Source organism: Tamandua tetradactyla, chromosome 1 (assembly GCF_023851605.1).
Source record: "Tamandua tetradactyla isolate mTamTet1 chromosome 1, mTamTet1.pri, whole genome shotgun sequence".
Lineage (NCBI taxonomy): Eukaryota > Metazoa > Chordata > Mammalia > Pilosa > Myrmecophagidae > Tamandua > Tamandua tetradactyla.
Window position 1 is genome coordinate 223,361,793 of NC_135327.1, and position 18,290 is coordinate 223,380,082.

General features: G+C 38.5%; 1 protein-coding gene and 1 pseudogene across 1 annotated transcript in view; one reads left to right on the forward strand and one right to left on the reverse strand.

Annotated features, from left to right (window-relative positions):
• Positions 1–18,290, reverse strand: part of ANKRD26 (ankyrin repeat domain containing 26) — a 1,272,391-nt gene that overhangs the window by 973,285 nt on the left and 280,816 nt on the right. The window lies entirely within an intron of this gene.
• Positions 6,326–6,956, forward strand: LOC143688251 (RNA-binding protein 3 pseudogene; annotated as a pseudogene).

The window sequence follows — 18,290 nt, forward strand, 5'->3', positions numbered from 1 at the left end:
TAGATTGCCTTCGAATGTCTGACGTATTCCTAAGTGGATGGGGCAAGGAGAGATTAGTATGGCAATACGGGAACCCATGGAAAGCAAACTGTGGCCTTCATGGCAATTTGAATCTGGCACCCCTTTCTTAAGAACTGCTCTTCTCCAAAAATTCTTGCTTCTGATTGAAGTCACTTCCTGGACACAACTGATTAGTCCACAAGGATTCCCTGAGCGAGATATTGTTACTCTAACAATTCTTATCCTGGCCTCAATTGATTGGTCTCCAATCAAGCACATGATTAGTGCTAAGCCAATTGGTCCTTGTCCTGGAATTTTGGAATGGAACTGGTAAACTATTAATATTCAAACTCAAGTTTGCTAGCAGACTTTTGAACAATAACAACAAAAAGTTTCACATTAAAAGAGAGGAAGCCAAGGCAGACGAAAATCCAGACCAGCCCTGGACAGTCCTGATGGCATTCAGGTGTTCCAGGTATTTCAGGTGATCCAGATGCTCCAGGTGTTCCAGGTGTTTCAGGTGTTTTCCTGGTGTTTGAGATGTTCCAGGTGTGGACTTTCTAAGAGTCCACAGTATACGGTTAATAAATTATGTTTTAAGACTTCCTTTTTCAAGTAGGGTTTCTTTCACTTGTACCTGAGAGTTTAATTAATCAGCAGGTGGTGGTGTCAGAACAGGGCTTGTTTCTCTGAGAGTTAAGTAGGTTCGAGCCTCAGGACAGGTACTGCCACTGACTAGCTAAAAGAAAGTACACATAGCAAACAAAGAAGCATACTGTACTAGTCAAGATATAAAAACATACAAAAGTAAAGCTGCCAGAGGTGCAGAACTTCCTTAGATAAAAATAAAGAAGAAATAAAATAGCGAAGTAAAGAAGGTATAATAGAACCCAATCAATAGGAATAAAGACATTAAAACCCCCCTGTTCCCCTTAACCTCCTCTGTCTTGTGTGTGATAAAGGAGGTGGACTACATAACTGCCTAGCTTCCCCTGAGTTCAAAAATTCTTTAGCTCTGACAAATGAATTACCCCCATCAATGGTAATTCACAAGTTTATAAGTCCTGAAAACATGACAAAAATAATTTCCTATTGAACGTAACTGTCAAAAAGGAGGTCTTAATTTCCACACCCATGTTCACAGCAGTCTCATTCACCCTTGCCAAAAGATGGAAACAATCCAAGTGTCCGTCAACAGACAAGTGGATAAACAAAATGCGGTATATACCTACAACGGAATATTGTGCAGCAGTAAGATGAAATTAGGTCCCGAAGCATATGACAACAATGGATGAACCTTGATGATATAATGCTATGTGAAATACGTCAGACATTAAAGGATAGATACTAGAGATATACAGAGGCTAGAGATGGGTAAAATGTTACCTAATAAGGCTGAACTTAAATGTAAGAGAACAGATAGAAGTGATGCTAGTTCATTAGTGGAGTTATAAGTAAACAGCCACATTGAAGGTGAATATTATTGAAAGGGGTTGTACGGAGCCATGCATCCCATCGATCAACACTACAAATATAAGTAAGTTCTTGCATGAATTAACTCAAAGGTATGCATCTGTGCTGGTTTGAAAGGATTACGTACCCTAGAAAAGTCATGATTTAATCCTGATCCAATCTTGTGAGAGCAATGTTTCTTTTAATCCCTATTCAGTACTATAGGTTGTAAACTCAATTAGATTATTTTCAAGGAGCTGTGACTCACCTAAATGTGGGTATTAACCTTGGATTAGAGGGAGATAGATGTAACTCCACCCATTCCAGGTGGGTCTTGATTAGTTTACTGGAATCCTTTAAAAGAGGAAACATTTTGGAGAGAGGAAGTGAGCCGTGAGAACCACAAGAGCCCATGCAGCCAGACATTTAGAGATAAAGAGGGAAAAATGCACCTGGGGGAGCTTCATGAAACAAGAGGCCTGGAGAGAAAGCTATAGATGTCTCCATGTTCACCATGTGCCTTTCCAGTTGAGCAAGAAACTTTGAACTTCATCGACCTTTCGTGAGTGAAGGTAACCTCTTTTTGGTTCCTTAATTTGGACATTTTTGTAGATTTGCTTAAATTGGAACATTTTCATGGTTTTAGAACTATAAACTTGCAACTTAATAAATTCCCCCTTTTAAAGGCCATTCCATTTTTGGTATATTGCATTCCAGCAGCTAGTAAACTAGAACAGCATCTTGTATAAACAGTCAATAATAGAGGGATTCAGGGGAAAAATTACTACTGCATGCTATGGCCCATAGTTAACAGAAAGACAGCAACAGTATCACAGCAATACAAGGGGTAAAAAATTGGTGGAGAGGGACAAGAGATTAGGGGAGATTTTGATTTTGTATTTGGTGAGGGTGTTTTTTTCTTTTTTTTCTCTTTGGAGCAACTGAAAGCATTTTCTCTTTGAAGCAAATGAATATTGTCTAAAATTGAAAGTGTTGATGATTGTACAACTAAGTGAGCACACTATTAAGACATGGATTGTTTATTTTGGGCACTATCCATGATATCCAATGGATGGAGGTGGCCAAAGGTACATTGACTGTGGTGTACACATATGATCAAATATTGCACAGCTATAGAAAGGAACAAAGTTGTGGGCATGCAACAAGGTGAATGAACCTTGGGGACATTATATGGTACAAAATAAGACAGAAACAAAAGAACAAATATTGTATGATCACTTTTAGAGAATACTTATTAGAAAAATCGGGGCCTAGAATGTAAGTTCATATAGCTGTCATGCTGTATGTCTTATTATTAGATTAAGAGATACTGTGCTGTAAGTGTATAACTTGGTATTTCCCTGGAACTTTGGGGAGCTGTGTGACACCTAAGACTCAGAATTGGAATTCTATAGCCTGAGAGTCAGCAGGGCCACATACATCAGCTGTTAAAGAAAGTGAAAAAGAGATCAGGCTTCAACTAGAGATAAGAATGAAGCCCATCTAAGGTAAATTAGAATATTGGACAAAGGAGGATATTGTCTGTATTTTGGAGTTTCACCTACTGTATGAGACCACAGGAAGAGAGATTTATTTTGTCCAAGTTAAATTTTCTGTAGTACACAATGTAACTCAACTTGCCTGGATAGCTCATTTAAACAACCCAAAACACATGGAGTCCAGAATAGGAATGGGGGCTTGTAATTCTGTATAGCTTCATGCAATACCCAGATACATCCCAGAGTATATTGGGAAGATAATTATAAAATATTGGCAAAGTCTCTTGAAGGACTGGAGAAAAACATAAGGAAATATTAAGCTTTACCACCAGGGAAATCCCTGACACTGTCTCAAACATTAGGAACTCCCTAGTCAAAAGGCCAAGCCCTTGATCTTGAGGCTCGTTCTTATGAAATTTATTTCTCTAGTGGAGAAGGTAAGCCTACCTATAATTATGCTTAAGAGTTACTTTCAGGAAACCTCTTTTGTTACTCAGCTGTGGCCTCTCTCCTCTCTCTCTAAGCCCAACTCCGCAAGTAAAATCACTGCCCTCCCCGCTATGTGGGACATGACATCCAGAGGTGAAAGTCTCCCTGGCAACATGAGACATGACTCCCAGGAATGACCCTGGCCTTGGAACTGTGAGATTGACAATACCTTCCTGACCAAATTGGGGAAAAGAAATGTAACAAAATAAGGTATCAGTGGCTAAGAGCATTCAAATAGAGATGAGAGGCTATTCTGGAGGCTACTCTTATGCAAGTTTCAGCTAGATATTTCTAATTACCACCATTTGGCACATCCAACCAACACTATTCTTGTAACCCTAAAGAACACCTAAGGCTCTAGCTGAGATTCTACAAACTAAGACTCACACACTAAGTTTACTTTTCAGAAATCTACAACCTGCAAATGGGTTCCTAGGTCAGATAAGTCTTGACACCCAGAGGGGCCAGCTCTCCAGAACATCAACTAGTTCCATCCCCCATCCTATATTGTCGACACCCCTTTTCAACATGAAAAAGTGAAAACTGGCATAGCCCAAATACCCCTAAAGATTGGGAAAAGGATCAAAGGAGAAGGTGGAGTTATAACAGAGAAGGCAGGATTTAACAAAAGAGTATGACTGCTGAATCATTATATTGATATTTCTGTTAGTCTCCAGTGTCTTGGAGCAACTAAAAGGAAAAATCTGAAATTATGGAACTATATCCCATACCAAACTTTGAAATATATTCTATAACTACTCCTTAAAATGTACTTAGAAATTTATTGCTTTTTTGTATATGTGTTATATTTTACAATAAAAGACATTTTAAAAATGGAGGTCTTAAACTGTCTTATCTCCAAAGTTATAATCAGACTGAACACTTCAGAATATTCTTTATCGGTTAGTGAAGAAGTTTGTGTTGATGACTAATTATTACCAATTCTCAGAAAAGACCTGGGAAGTATAAGACATAGCCTATGCTTTTCAGATCTAAAATATCTATATAATTGGTGTGTAAAGATCCAAGAAAATAAAATAAAATCTCTGTGGTTTTATTTCTGTATGGTTTTTAATTTAAAACTGCTACCCAGCTCAATATCCAACTCATATTTATTTTCGTTTTAAACTCTAGCTTATTTTTCACTTCACACCAAAGGTTCACTTTATTATGAATATCTTCTCTAACTGCAACTTAGTACAATATGTATATATAATTAGGGTAATGATTACAAAACATTTTTGACAAGTATGGAAAATAGTACGTAATGTTTTCCATCTGGTAAATGGTATGTCACCAAAAAAGCCATCGACCCCCCAAGATTAAGGGAACACCTATGCAAATATATGACAAAAATATAAATGTATAACGAATTAATTTCAATTGTTTACTTATGTGTTTTTACAAATGCTATCATATGCTTAAATTACATTTTATCAAAATTAGTGCCTGAATGTTGTCATTTACAGAGATTCACTCTGGAAAATTTTTTAAATTGCAATTATTTTAATTTATTTGTGTAAAATATACTGTCTTTGGGAAAAAATGAAACAACTACCCTAGCTAATCAAACATTTCTAAATATCTAATTTCTAAAATTAAATTTGGAGATCTGGAGTCTCTTGTTTATATTAGCTTTAGCAGTACTGTAGCAAAGTCTTTTGTTGGTTGGGAAGACTCAAGTTTTCTAAAGAGTCAAAACCAAGAAATATATCTAATATCCTCAAATTCTGACTACAGATTGCAGAATGGAAATGCAGAAAGCATCATAGTTTCCTCTGCAGGCTTGGGAAGCAGTGCAGAATGCTCTTATTCTAGGAAGTCACCACAGCACAGCCCAATGTTGGGGCCCAACTGTGGTCACCCCCACCCCCCTTTCCCAGAATTGAGCTGTAGAAAGAGAGCTCAATCCAGGAGACACAAGAAAAGCCTTCAAAGCTCTTTCTAGATAAGTCCATTTCACCAAAAGTAGAGATCAGAAAGCCTTCCCATGACCAAAATAATTGCTGCAAATATTATAAAAATTGAAATAATTATTTTGATGTTTAGAAAACAATACTACCATTATTAAGTGCTTACAACGTGGCAGCACTGTTACCATCTCCTGAGAAGCCGGTATTCCATCTCCATCTAACTAGCTCACATTAGACACTGAGGACGTTACAGAGCTAGAATGTGAGAACCCGACTCAGAACTGCGTCCCTGACCAGGACACAAGGCCACCTCCCAACGGGCCCCACTTTACAGGGGCTGGTTTTACTGATGCAGATGAATTAATATAGCTTCCCGTCTTCCTGTCGTAGGCCACACTAACAGGGATGTAACTCAACAGCCTTTCTGGCTGGGATCTTTTTAGTGTTCTGTTAAAGTTGACAGAGTCCTTGTGATGGGTGAAGCTGTACATACCCCAGAAAGACATGTCCTTAAATTTAACCCATTCCTCTGGCTGTGGACCCATTGCCAGTAGGCCCTTTTGATGACGTTACTCCCACTAAGGTGAGGCCAGCCTCATTCAGGGTGGGTCTTCATCTTATTACTAGAGTCCATTTGAAATTCAGACAGAGAGAGAGTAAGCCATCGGGAGCAGCCAGTAGGTGAAATTCAGTGAAACCCAGAAGAGAAGGGAGAGGCCAGGAGAGGCCGCATGCGCCTGGCCACATGACAGAAAAGCCCAGGGCCTAGGACAGCTGGCAGCCAGCCCTGAGCGCCACAAACTGCAGGGGGAAAGCATCCACCTCAATGACACCTTGATTTGGTCATTCCTTTAGTCTCAAAACAAGTAGCTAATAAATTCCCATTGTCTAAGCTGACCTGTTGCTTCCTATTTGCTTGAGGAAGAAAACCAAGCACTTGGACTTCACCGTTATTCTTGTACATGCAAATCCCACACAATAAAAATTTTAAGCCCCATTCTCTCTGCTCCTCAGCGTTGGCTGTTGGTCTCGTCTTGTTTTCCAGTTTCCAGGACTCGAATTTCCTGCCATGTCGTCTGAAGAAGGGAAACTCTTCATGGGAGGGCTCAACTTCAACACCAGTGAGCAAGCGTTGGAGGAACACTTCAGCAGCTTTGGGCCTGATCTCTGAAGCGGTTGTCGTCAAGGACCGGGAGACTCAATGGTCCCGGGGTTTTGGCTTCATCACTTTCACCAATCCGGAGCGTGCCTCAGATGCCACGCCAGCCATGAGCGGAGAGTCCCCGGATGGTCGCCAGATCCGTGTGGACCATGCGGGCAAGTCAGCCCAGGGAACCCGAGGGGGTGACTTTGGGGGCCATGGGCGTGGCCGCAGCTACTCTAGCGGTGGCAGGGACCAGGGATATGGGAGCAGTCGGTATGACAGTCGGCCTGGAGGATATGGAGATGGATATGGAAGGTCCAGAGACTATGGTGGCAGAGGCCAGGGTGGTTATGACCGCTACTCTGGAGGGAATTACAGAGACAATTCCGACAACTGAGATGAGACATACACACATATAATGTAGTTAGGAAGCAATTTCCAAACGTACCTTCAAGAAATCTCCATCAAGAACATGGTTGCTAAGAGGTGTTTTTTACTCCACGTTATGAGACTACCACCCTGATTATATAGAAGAACTTCTTAAAAATGTTTGTGAATATCATTTTTTTAATATTGGAAGAAAGAAATATTCTGTTGTGTTTCAGTGTTTAGGATGTCCTTCATGGAGCTGACTAAAAACATGGAATTTGAAAACATGCAAAAAAAAATTTAAGGAAAAAAGGGCCTTAACTCACACAGCTCCCCCATTTACAGCACTGGCAGAACAGGCATCCAAGAATGAGCTGTGTTCGCCCCCTACCAATCCCTAAATCTAGAGTGCGCCCCAGGGGGTCCATGAACCCCGGGAAGAAGGCACAACTATGCCACATGTACATGTGACTGAGGAAAGGTCACGTGATTTCTACCCATCTTCACATCCCCAAACCTGAAGAACCACTGCCTCCGAGCCTTTAAAAGTATAAAACTGTGACTTCCCACATACCTGTATTCTATAGAGAGACTGTTAATCCATAAAAGAGAACCTGGCCTGTTTGTTATGCTTTGCATGGTAAAGTATTACATTGGTATTGTGATTTATTCAAATGTAAATGAAGGGGAAAATTGAAAATGCTTGCAATAAACTTTATAAGCTACTCATAATGCAATGTTAAAAGAAATGATGATACAAGGTTACTTATATCATCAGTAATACATATGCCAGAATCTCTGCGAGGAGAAATCTTTCCTTCACTGATTCCCAAAGGGAAAAGAACACTCCTTTCTCTTTGAAATACCTCTTACAAAAGCCATAGCACTGAGTTAACATTTTAGAACTTCTAATTTTTTAGCTTCCACATTAGAGTTTCACATTTGAGGTTAAAAGTATTGCTATTATAGGATTCTAAACACTTCAACTGTATTAATTGATAATATGGTACAATAACTTGAAGCCTTCAATTAAAGGCACTTAGTATGTATTTTATTGCTGAAAAATAGCAAATGACTTGAATCTTCAATACTGTATTGCAGAATGAGCAGGAAATATAAGAGGGAAGAGTAAAGAATTATGGATTCAGAATGTGATCAGTGTGAAGAAAATGAAAGGTTATCCATATTTTTCCATTTATTAGTAAAAAAAATACATTGCAGCAAAGAAATATGATAATCTAATATCTTACCAATCATAATTTCTCTTCTCTTTTATGCAGCAAATGTGCTTAGAGTATGCACCACCATTAGTCTAACTCAGGGAAACTGTTTTTGAACCTTAAAATGTGCCCTTACTGATTTTGGGGATATAGTCAGGAATTTAATCTTGTTCTTAGAATTCACAAATATAGAAGTGTCACCTTTCAGGATAAAGGTGAACAAAACCAAATTTATATTCCTGTGTACTATCAGGGCACAACTGAAGTATCTGAATTTAGGCATATCAATACACCCTAGTATGCTAAATCATATTTATTTGGTATCCAGGAATTGTTGGGTTTACATTCTGTAAGCGTGCTGTAATTTTAATAGGGAAGGAAGACAGAAAGGAACTCCATGGCAATCTATACAAGGAAAATTTTTTCCAACTGGAGTATAAATTTGGTTCCAAATACACATCAGTGAAGAAGCATTTTGGACATGCTTATGATATATCCCTGAAGAAATAATTGGTGACCTTGTTTTAGTCACTTTTCAAGATGTCCAGAAATATTTTTAGGGGCTCAAAAATGACTTTTACGGGGTGGGCCGCGGTGGCTCAGCGGGCAAAGTGCTTGCCTGCTATGCCGGAGGACCTCGGTTCGATTCCCGGCCCCAGCCCATGTAACAAAAACGGAGAAACAGAATACAATAAAACAAGAAAATGTTTAAAAATGTTTCCCTTTCTTCCTTCCTTCCTTCCTTCTCTCTGTCTTTCCTTTAAAAAAAAAAAAAAAAATGACTTTTACATAGAACCAGAGATTTTATTTTTTTACTATACTGTTAGCCCAATAATACCAAGCTCACAGATTTTAAGCTTCATCATAGAGCAAAACCAAGCAACTAGCAAATCAACTAAATATCATAGAGACCATGTACAGTGGAAATATCAGTCTTAATTCAAACGTAAAACACATATAGAAACAGATGAAAGAGAAAGCCTTCCTCACCCCCTAAGGAGAACTACATTTCAGAGGTTAAAATTCTAGTGGAATCCACAAACAAAAAAGGCTGATAGGAAAAACATGCAGATCATCAACAGCTAGGAACTTAGAGCCAATTAAATCTCTGGCCAAGAACCTATTAAGGCTCATGATGAAGCAGCTAAAGAATTACTTTTATCCTTATTGTAGAAACAGACATTTGAATTAGGGCTCTCCTGACCTAAGAAAATGCACTCACTCATCTTCTAAGAATGTAAGCACAGTAAGTGTGTATCCTCTTTGAACAGAGAGTCTATTAACATACTTGCCATTCTCACATTCCCCAAGCTGAATTCCCTTTATTAATAAATGCTTTGAAATTTTGCATTCCATTTCTCTGATAGCAATATTGCATTCTTAATCACCTCTCCAGAAACTGTATTTCTCCTAATTAGGCCTCCTAATAAATGTGTGTCAATACATACATGAATACACCCTCATTCTTCCTTAGCTTTTCTCTCAGCCTCTGATCTCATGAATTTTGAGTCATTTCTTTAAAGCTGCCTTTTATTATACCGTCCATAATAACAAGACACCAGATGTTCTTTCCTCTGCAGCTCTCAGCAAATTTAATGGCATTAAGTGTGAACTTCTGTTAGGTATAGTTGACAAAGAGGAGATAAAGTATTATAACATTTTTCCATTAAGGCATTTATTTCGACTCCCAAATTATTATAATTATTATTACTTAAACAAAGGTATTGCTTCCAATGTTATAAGTAAATTATTTTTAATCTATCTAAATGTTTAATGATAACCTCCCCTCTTACTCCAAGTCCTTAGAGAGGAAAGAAAAAAAATTTTAATCCGTGTCAGTGCTGGAAAGTAAGTACACTATGGGTGAGCAAAAACATTTTGAGGGCCTTCTAGCAGATCAAAAGCTGATACAATTGGCTAAGTGCCAGCAAAAAAGGCACGGGAAAGGAATGCCATGAAAGTTGGGCATTCTGCGGGGTCCCACGCTCAGAGCCAATGGGTGCAAGGTGGAAGAGGGGTCCTGGGCACAGCAGTGACCCACAGCGCAGCCAGGTGGCTCGATCCGCTCCTTCCTGCCCCATGGTCCCTCTCCCCCATCCTGTCAAATAGCAGACAGCTGAGCGATATCTCCAGGCTGGAGAAGTGAGTGGAGGGTTTGAGCTGGAGAGGGAGGGCTGTCTGGTAATGGAATCGACCAAGCAGAACAAAGAGCTCTCCTATCCGGCCAATGACACATTTCCATCTTCCTCCAGCTCCTTGGGGACAGACCTTGGACAAAGACAAGACTCAAACCAAGAACTGCCAAATAAGTAAGGAAAACCAAAACCACAAAAGAGATGTAAACAAGCAATCAACATAACTAAACCCCAAGAAAAAAATGGTTAATAAACAGAAAAAGGCTTTTTATAATATAAGGGAAATTATCATCTTTGGAAAGATAAGCAAGGCATCATAACCAGGAAAAAAGAATAGGTAACATCTGAGTAATTTGAGATCTTAAAAAGGAAGAATACAATTACTAGAAATAAAATCTAACACATGAGCTGAATGATAGAATGGATACTGAAGGACATTAATAAGATGGAAGAGCCAACTGACTACCAAACCCTAAATGCAGTACAAAGGAATGAATGGATAAATATTAAGGCTTGAGGGAGAGTCCTAGAAGCTTCTGCATCCATGTAATGGGAGTTTCAAGGATAGAAAAGAAGAATGAGGCCAGAAAAAGAAATAAAATAAAAATGATTATAGAAAAGCATGTCCAGGCAGTGCGATGGTGGCTCAACAGGCAGAATTCTCGCCTGCCATGCCAGAGACCTAAGTTCGATTCCCAGTGCCTGCCCATGCAAAAAAAAAAAAAAGAAAAGCATGTGCAAGAATATCAAAAGACACAAATCTTCAGATTGAAAGGCACTACCAAGAATTGAGCATGATGAAAAATAATCATAGAGATGTTCTCATGAAATATTAATAGGATAAGAAGAGTAACTGAAAAGCCTTCAGAGGAGGAATAAAAAATATCTGCAAAAGACCAAGAATATGATTGAAATCAGATTTTTTTATAGCAAGACTGGATACAAGAAGCTAATACAGCAAATTTTCAAAGTAGCAAGTGAACATAAATTTTAATCAAAGAATTTATACCAAACCAAAATATCATTCAAGTATGAAGATAATAAAGACATTTTTAGAAATTCAAAGGTTCCATATTTACTACCTGTGCTGGTTTGAAAGGCTTATGTGTCCTAGAAAAGCCATGTTTTAATCTTGATCCATCTTGTGGAGGCAGCCATTTCTTTCAATCCCTATTCAGCACTGTAGGTTGGCGCTTGATTAAATTATCTCCGTGGAGATGTGACGCACCCAATTGTGGGTCTGAACCTTTGATTAGAGGGAGATGTGACTCACCCACTCCAGGTGGGTCTTGATTAGTTTACTGGAGTCCTTTAAAAGAGGAAACATTTTGGAAAGCTTTGAAGCCACAAGAGCCACAAGAACCACAAGAGCCCATGTAGCCAGAGACCTTTGGAGATGAAGAGGGAAAAACGCCCCAGGGGGAGCTTCATGAAACCAGAAGCCTGGAGAGGAAGCTAGCAGGTGTCTCTATGTTCACCATGTGCCTTTCCAGTTGCAAGAGAAACCCGGAACTTCATTGGCTTTTCTTGAGTGAAGGTATGCTCTTGTTGGTGCCTTAATTTGGACATTTTTATAGACTTGCTTTAATTGGAACATTCTCATGGCCTTAGAACTGTAAACTTGCAACTTAACAAATTCCCCCTTTTAAAAGCCATTCTATTTCTGGTATATTGCATTCTGGCAGTTAGCAAATGAGAACACTACACACTGATTAAATTGTCAAACAACTTACATTTATGGCCATGCAAACAAACTTAATCAACAGAACTAAATTCCAAGAAAAAATACGGCTATTTCCATCGAAAAATAAGAACTAAACCCCAAGAAAAAATATGGCTATTCCCCTAGAAAAATAAAAACAAATAAGAAAAGAAAATGTGTGACTTAAAAGACAGTAGTGAACAAAACCCCTATAAGTTTATGGTAAAATTTAAAATAATAATAAATAACATATTAATATTGAATATCTAATGGGTTATTCAATGTAAGGAATTTTATATTTTTACTTCTGGAAAACTGCCAGCTTCATTTCTGAAAATATTTTTTCTTTCTTATTGTCCCTGTTATTTTTATCTGGAATATTTACTATCTTTGACATTTCTTAAACCTTCTTTTACATTTTCTACTTCTTTCTCTCTCTGGACCATTTTGGAAATTTTCCTGTGTTCATTCTTCTAATTCATTAATTCTCTCTTCAGAGATCTCCAGGAGACAATAAAAATAATAATCAATAAAAACAACTAACATTAATTTAGTGCTTACTAAGTCCTAAGCACTTTAAAAGCACTAACATTATTCTCAACTTAGAAGACAGGTACCGTTAAGATCCTTAATTTACAGGTAAGAATTTAAAAAGCACAGAGAGGAAAAGTAACTTGCCCCAAAGTGTAGAGCTAGTAAATCGTAGAGCCAGATTCAAACCCGTAACATCTGTCTCCAGATCTCAAACTTTTAACAACTGCACTTTTCTGCCTCTTTATAAAGTTTTAGTTTGTCTACTTTTCATTTCCAAGATTTCAGATTATTTTTCTTTCATAGCAGACTATTCTTATTTCAAAATACCCTATTCTTGTTACATGGATGCCATTTCTATTTTAGAGAACTTTGTGCTTTTTTAAAAGTTATTTTCAGGTTTTTATGTTGTCTTTACTTCTGTACCTTCTTTCATGGTACAGGATTTGTTTCTCCTACAGGAAACAAATTTTATTCTATTTGTCACCTTATCTTGCCTAGGAATCTCCTCCCACAGGGCCTTGACTGGGTATTTTCAAGGCATCCTTGGTTTTTGTCCTTCACAGCTGGTGTAGTCGAGATTCTTCATTCCGGGTCTATATAGGTAATACAAACCTAGTTTCACTCAGTCTCCTCTGTTTCTGTATCTTGCCAAGGGGAACTGGCATTTTTATTTTCAGTATAATATTGAGGGAGCAGAGCAATTTTCCCCCCCTTTCTTTACTAAGGAGCACAGTCTATATTTGCATAAGTAGGCTGGATTTGCCCCCTAACACATGTGGGATATGCTTGGAACTGCTCATGTGTATGTTAAAACCCTAGCTTCCATAGCCTACATCCAGCCTTGGACCCCAAAGCACTCTTCAGCTCTTGCCACCTGATTACAATGGCAAAGTAAGTCACACACCAAGCCCAAGTTCAGTGTGGGAGGGGGCTACAAAATATTAACACTGGGAGCTGTGCTTCATTGGAGGCTGTTAATAAAAGTATCTACCACCCCATCTGAATATTTATATGCATTTTAGCCATATATCACCCTCCGACACGATACTGGTCAGTTTCTGCTGCCATCACTTTCCCTCAGTCTCTTTTCTTAATTATTTACATTTCAGTTTTAGAGCCTCTTCTCTACGCCTGGCATAATTTATTAAATATTTTTATTTTAACCCAGAAAAAGAAAACAGAATGACTTTACAATACTCCATGGCAGATTAATACAAAAGTTAGAGGGAACAGCTGTACTGTTTTCAATTTCCACCAAGGAAAAAATGAAGGGGAAAAGCTGAAGATAGGTCAGATGAGAAGATGCCAAAAACAAAAAAAATGCCTTGTGTCTCAGAACAGAGCCATTCAAATCTTGTCTGCCATATTTTAATGATATCATTTCTGGAGCTATGGAAAAGCAAGCAAGACCACCTAAGGAGAGAGACTAAGCAGATGCCTACACAGTTCAGCTGAAGGGTTTTTTCCTTTTCCCTGGAGCGTCCTCTGAGAGCCAGATATTAGGTGAGCAAGACACAGGCTCTGCCTCGGAGGAGCTCAGGTTCAAGGGGGAAAAGAGATAGGCTTGCAATTAAAAGGATCTTATAGTTAACGAAAAAATTAAGTGGACAACTTCACTTTATTCATTCCAAATTAAACTCATTTGCGTTGACCCAAGGGAACAGGGCTTAAAAAAGAGAGAAGGTGAAAAGGAAATGTGCAGAGCAGAGGGGCTGCTCGAGAAGGCTTAGAGTTAGGGTTAGGGTTAGGGTTAGGGTTAGGGTTAGGGTTAGGGAACAGAAACAAACACACAGTGAAGGAGGTAAAGAAAGGGAGGGCCACAGAGCACTAAACAATGCTTCCCTGCTTAATTTTACCTAGACTGAAGGTGGGTAAGAAGTAGACCAGGCACCTTTTGAGTCACAAACTATATTCTTAAAGTCCCCGATTCTCCTCCCCTTCTCACACAGAAGGCATCGTGGGGGATTCCATTCTGAAAAAAAAATAGACATGATACTTAGATTAAAGGCCAGCAGGGTCTTCTAAGGGCAAAAGGAAGAACCATAAGAGACTGGCTTACCCAGAAGCTGTGTCACTTCCAGACCCTACCACGGCAGAGTCTAGACCTGTCAAACCAACTCAAAAACAGCAGATGAGTTCATAGAACATTTGGCCTGATTTTATATCCTAGATGTTTTTAGAAAGTTACATTCCTTTTATAGAATGAGACAGTAAAAGTGGCACGAGACTAATTAATTACAATCTTTTTTGACTGGCACTCTAAAGCCACATCAACACTGGTAATCTAAGAATAAGCAGCTAGCTAAGACCCAAACCTAGAGCACACATATTTTTCTACACACTTTAGTACTTTGCAGTGACTGGCTGTGAGCAATTGTACACATTTAGTACTTGTGTTCTGAAGAAAGATAAATCTTCTGGTGTTGTGCTTAAGAAATACCACAAAGATAGACAGTGTGAGAGGCCCTGGGTTTGCATTTGCTCCATTACGTGGGGGACTTGTGAAGACTCTCACTCTGACATTTCACCTTAAATGTCTGGGAAACCAGCTGAGCCGTCTCTGCAACGCGGAGCCACAAATTATAACAACAAATGGAATCCCTAAACCTGTTTCTCCATCTACAGGCTTCAGATGTGGTGCAGATGCCCCTAGGTTTGCAGTTCGTGAATGATCAACACAAGGCGAGGTGGTAACTACACCTTGCACCACGCAAACATGAGACAAAAGATTCCTCAGAACAATTTGCTATAACCTTTGCAATGGAAAACTGGTGCCATCTTGTGGTTATTTTAATAAGGTCACTAAAACAGTGACTTTAGACTTCTGAAAAGCCAACATACAAAATCTCCTCTTTCTCTCTCCTTTAAAATATTGTTAAAGACATATTTTTCCATAACTCTTGGACTCTGGACATTTCATGAAAATGCTGCATCTACAAACATGAATCAAAATCGCTATTAAACTAGTAATGCTAAGTAATTGAAAACCATGGAAAACGGACCAAGCAATCATCAAAGGTGTAGGAACTGCACCCTATTTGCCTTCCAAGAGCCTGGCTAAGTGCATCTTGGGTAAAGATTTTCATTAAAAATGGTGTCGTGAACAGAAGGTCCATCCATTCCAGGGATTGCTGTATGGGCCAAAGAAATGTAGCAAAAAAGACAAGTTTACAAAAACATTGGACACTGGGGAAGGTATCATCCCTATCGCGCACATTTTGGAGAATTTCTCCTAGATACAGTGCGGAAAAACTAGACTGAAAAATGACTCCATGGACTCTTCATAACTAATTGCTGGGAAAAATGGTACAGGCAAATCATCTAAACCTGGCAGATACATGCAATTGCTTTGTTCACAGATTCTCATTAAAATAACTTAGATATTAGTACTCAAAAATGTGATGTCCGCCAAAACTGCCAATAAGAATATGGTAATTTACACAAATTTAAATACAAAATACATCAGGATTAAAAAGGAAATCCTGTTAACTAATGTTATTCCTACAAGTAAATAAGATTATAGAACACGTCCACAGGGCGCTTGTCCATGTCTGCAAGGCTGCGCTGGGAGCCGCGGATGAGGTGGGCAGGAAATGACGTGGGTTTCGACCTTTGTTTCAAATACAACTAGACTCAAATAGTTCAGAACCACTCCCTTGAAATGCAGAAACCAAAAAAGAATTCAGGGATTTCAAAATATTAACTTACCCACCTCCTACCCTGAGTCATCCAGGTTATCACAAGCTTTTATTTTTGCTTGTACATGAAAAAGTAGGACATGTTTTCTTTTCTCATTTCGTTTTGTTTTGTATCTTTTTTTCCATGTTCTTTTAATTTAATTTTTTAAATACAAAAAAACACAAACATTCCTATTTTGATCATTCTGTTCTACATACATAATCAGTAATTCACAATATCATCACACAGTTGCATATTCATCATCATAATCATTTCTTGGAACATTGGCATCTATTCAGAAAAAGAAATAAAACGCAAACAGAAAAAAAGTGTATACATGCCATACCCCTGACCCCTCCCTTTCATTGATCACTAGCATTTCAATCTAAATTTATTTTAACATTTGTTCCCCTATTATTTATTTTTATTCCATATGTTTTACTCGTCTGTTGACAGGTAGATAAAAAGGAGTATCAGACACAAGATTTCCACATTCACAGTCACATTGTGAAAGCTATATCATTATACCATCATCTTCAAGAAACATGGCTACTGGAACACAGCTCTACATAGTAGGACACGTTTTAAGGCACTAACACAACAGATGCACCTCGAGGATCTGCTGCCTTTTTAAACCCCTCCCATGAAGAAGGAGCCAAGACTTACTCTTCTCACCTCAATGCAGTCATAGCCTCTGCTAAATTAGTCAAAGCATCATCGTCTTTAAATCTGAAGATAGGACATGCAGTACAATCTCTTTTATTTCCAAAACACTCCAACTTTTTTTTTTCTGCTACTTGATCAACAGTGAAATAGTATTATTTTCTCCTCCTGTTTCTATCCACTCAACAAACACTCTCAATGCAGCAACCCCCTGACCTCATGATTGTGCTACTGGAGTTTGAGAAGCATCCAGGCTCAGAACAGATATCTGGATCCTCCCATACCAAAGCCTGACTTCATATTGTTTATTTGTGGGTCTTAAAAATCTAAAAAAAAGACTAGGCTGGTTATGTGATAACTCACTCTAGACTCCCACCTAGAATCCAGTCTCTTACCAGACGCAAAATAGACCCAAATGGCCAAAATAGTGGGTCTCCCTAGGGCATGTCAAATCACTGAACATGAATAAATATATTCACTTCCAAGCAGTATGTATCTGGAATAATTCATCATGTTCTAACGCTATAGAAACAAGAGCTTTGTTATCATGCTCGTGTACCTCTATGCAAATGATCACAAAATACATGAATTATTGAACATTGTGATGCTACCCAAAGAACTTGCTGTCTGAAAGGGAGCAGCTGATTAGACACGTCCTGGAGGAAAAATAAAGGACATCCTAGGAGCTTCCAGAAGGAGGGGGAGAGAGTGGGGGGGGGGGGGGGGGGAGATTAATTAGGAGAGTCACATCAGACTTCTTATCAACAGTACTGGAAGAAAACTATTTAAAAAAAAAAAAAGACATAGGGGGAGTATCTTTCAAATTCTGAGGAATAAAAATTTTGACTCCCAAATGTGGGACTAGACATTCATTCATTCATTCAAGTGTGAGGGGGAAATAGAGACAATTAAAAATAATCATATTAGAGCCGAAGGAGCCAACATGAGACCCAGACGTTTTGAAGATACAGAAAGTAAAGGCCTCTGGGGAAACTGTTTAAAACCAGATACCAAAGACGCCAGCAGACACCAGCTGTTCGCCTTCCCAGCTGACCCATCAGCCTTTCTTGAGTCAAGGTATCTTTTTCTGGATGCCTTAGTTTGGACACTTTCACAGCCTTAGAACTATAGACTTGCAACACAATAAATCCTCTTTTTAAAAGCCGTTCCATTTTTGGTATATTGTATTCCAGCAGCTTTAGTAAAACAAAACAGGGATTTAGCTTCATTGTAGAAATTCTTTTGTAGACTCAGCGTCTGTCATTAAGAGTCCTGTACTTAGCAAAACCAGTTTTAAATTTTAGAGCATTGCTAACATAAGCTTATTAGAAAACAGTTCAAAATGTTATCAAGCATTTAAAATTCTTGGCTATTGTATAGATATTTGAATAAAGTTACTATATACAAATACTTTATTTTAAAAGTTACCTCCAATTAAAAAACAACAATATAGGACTGTACAACACAAACAGCGAACCCTATTATAAATGAT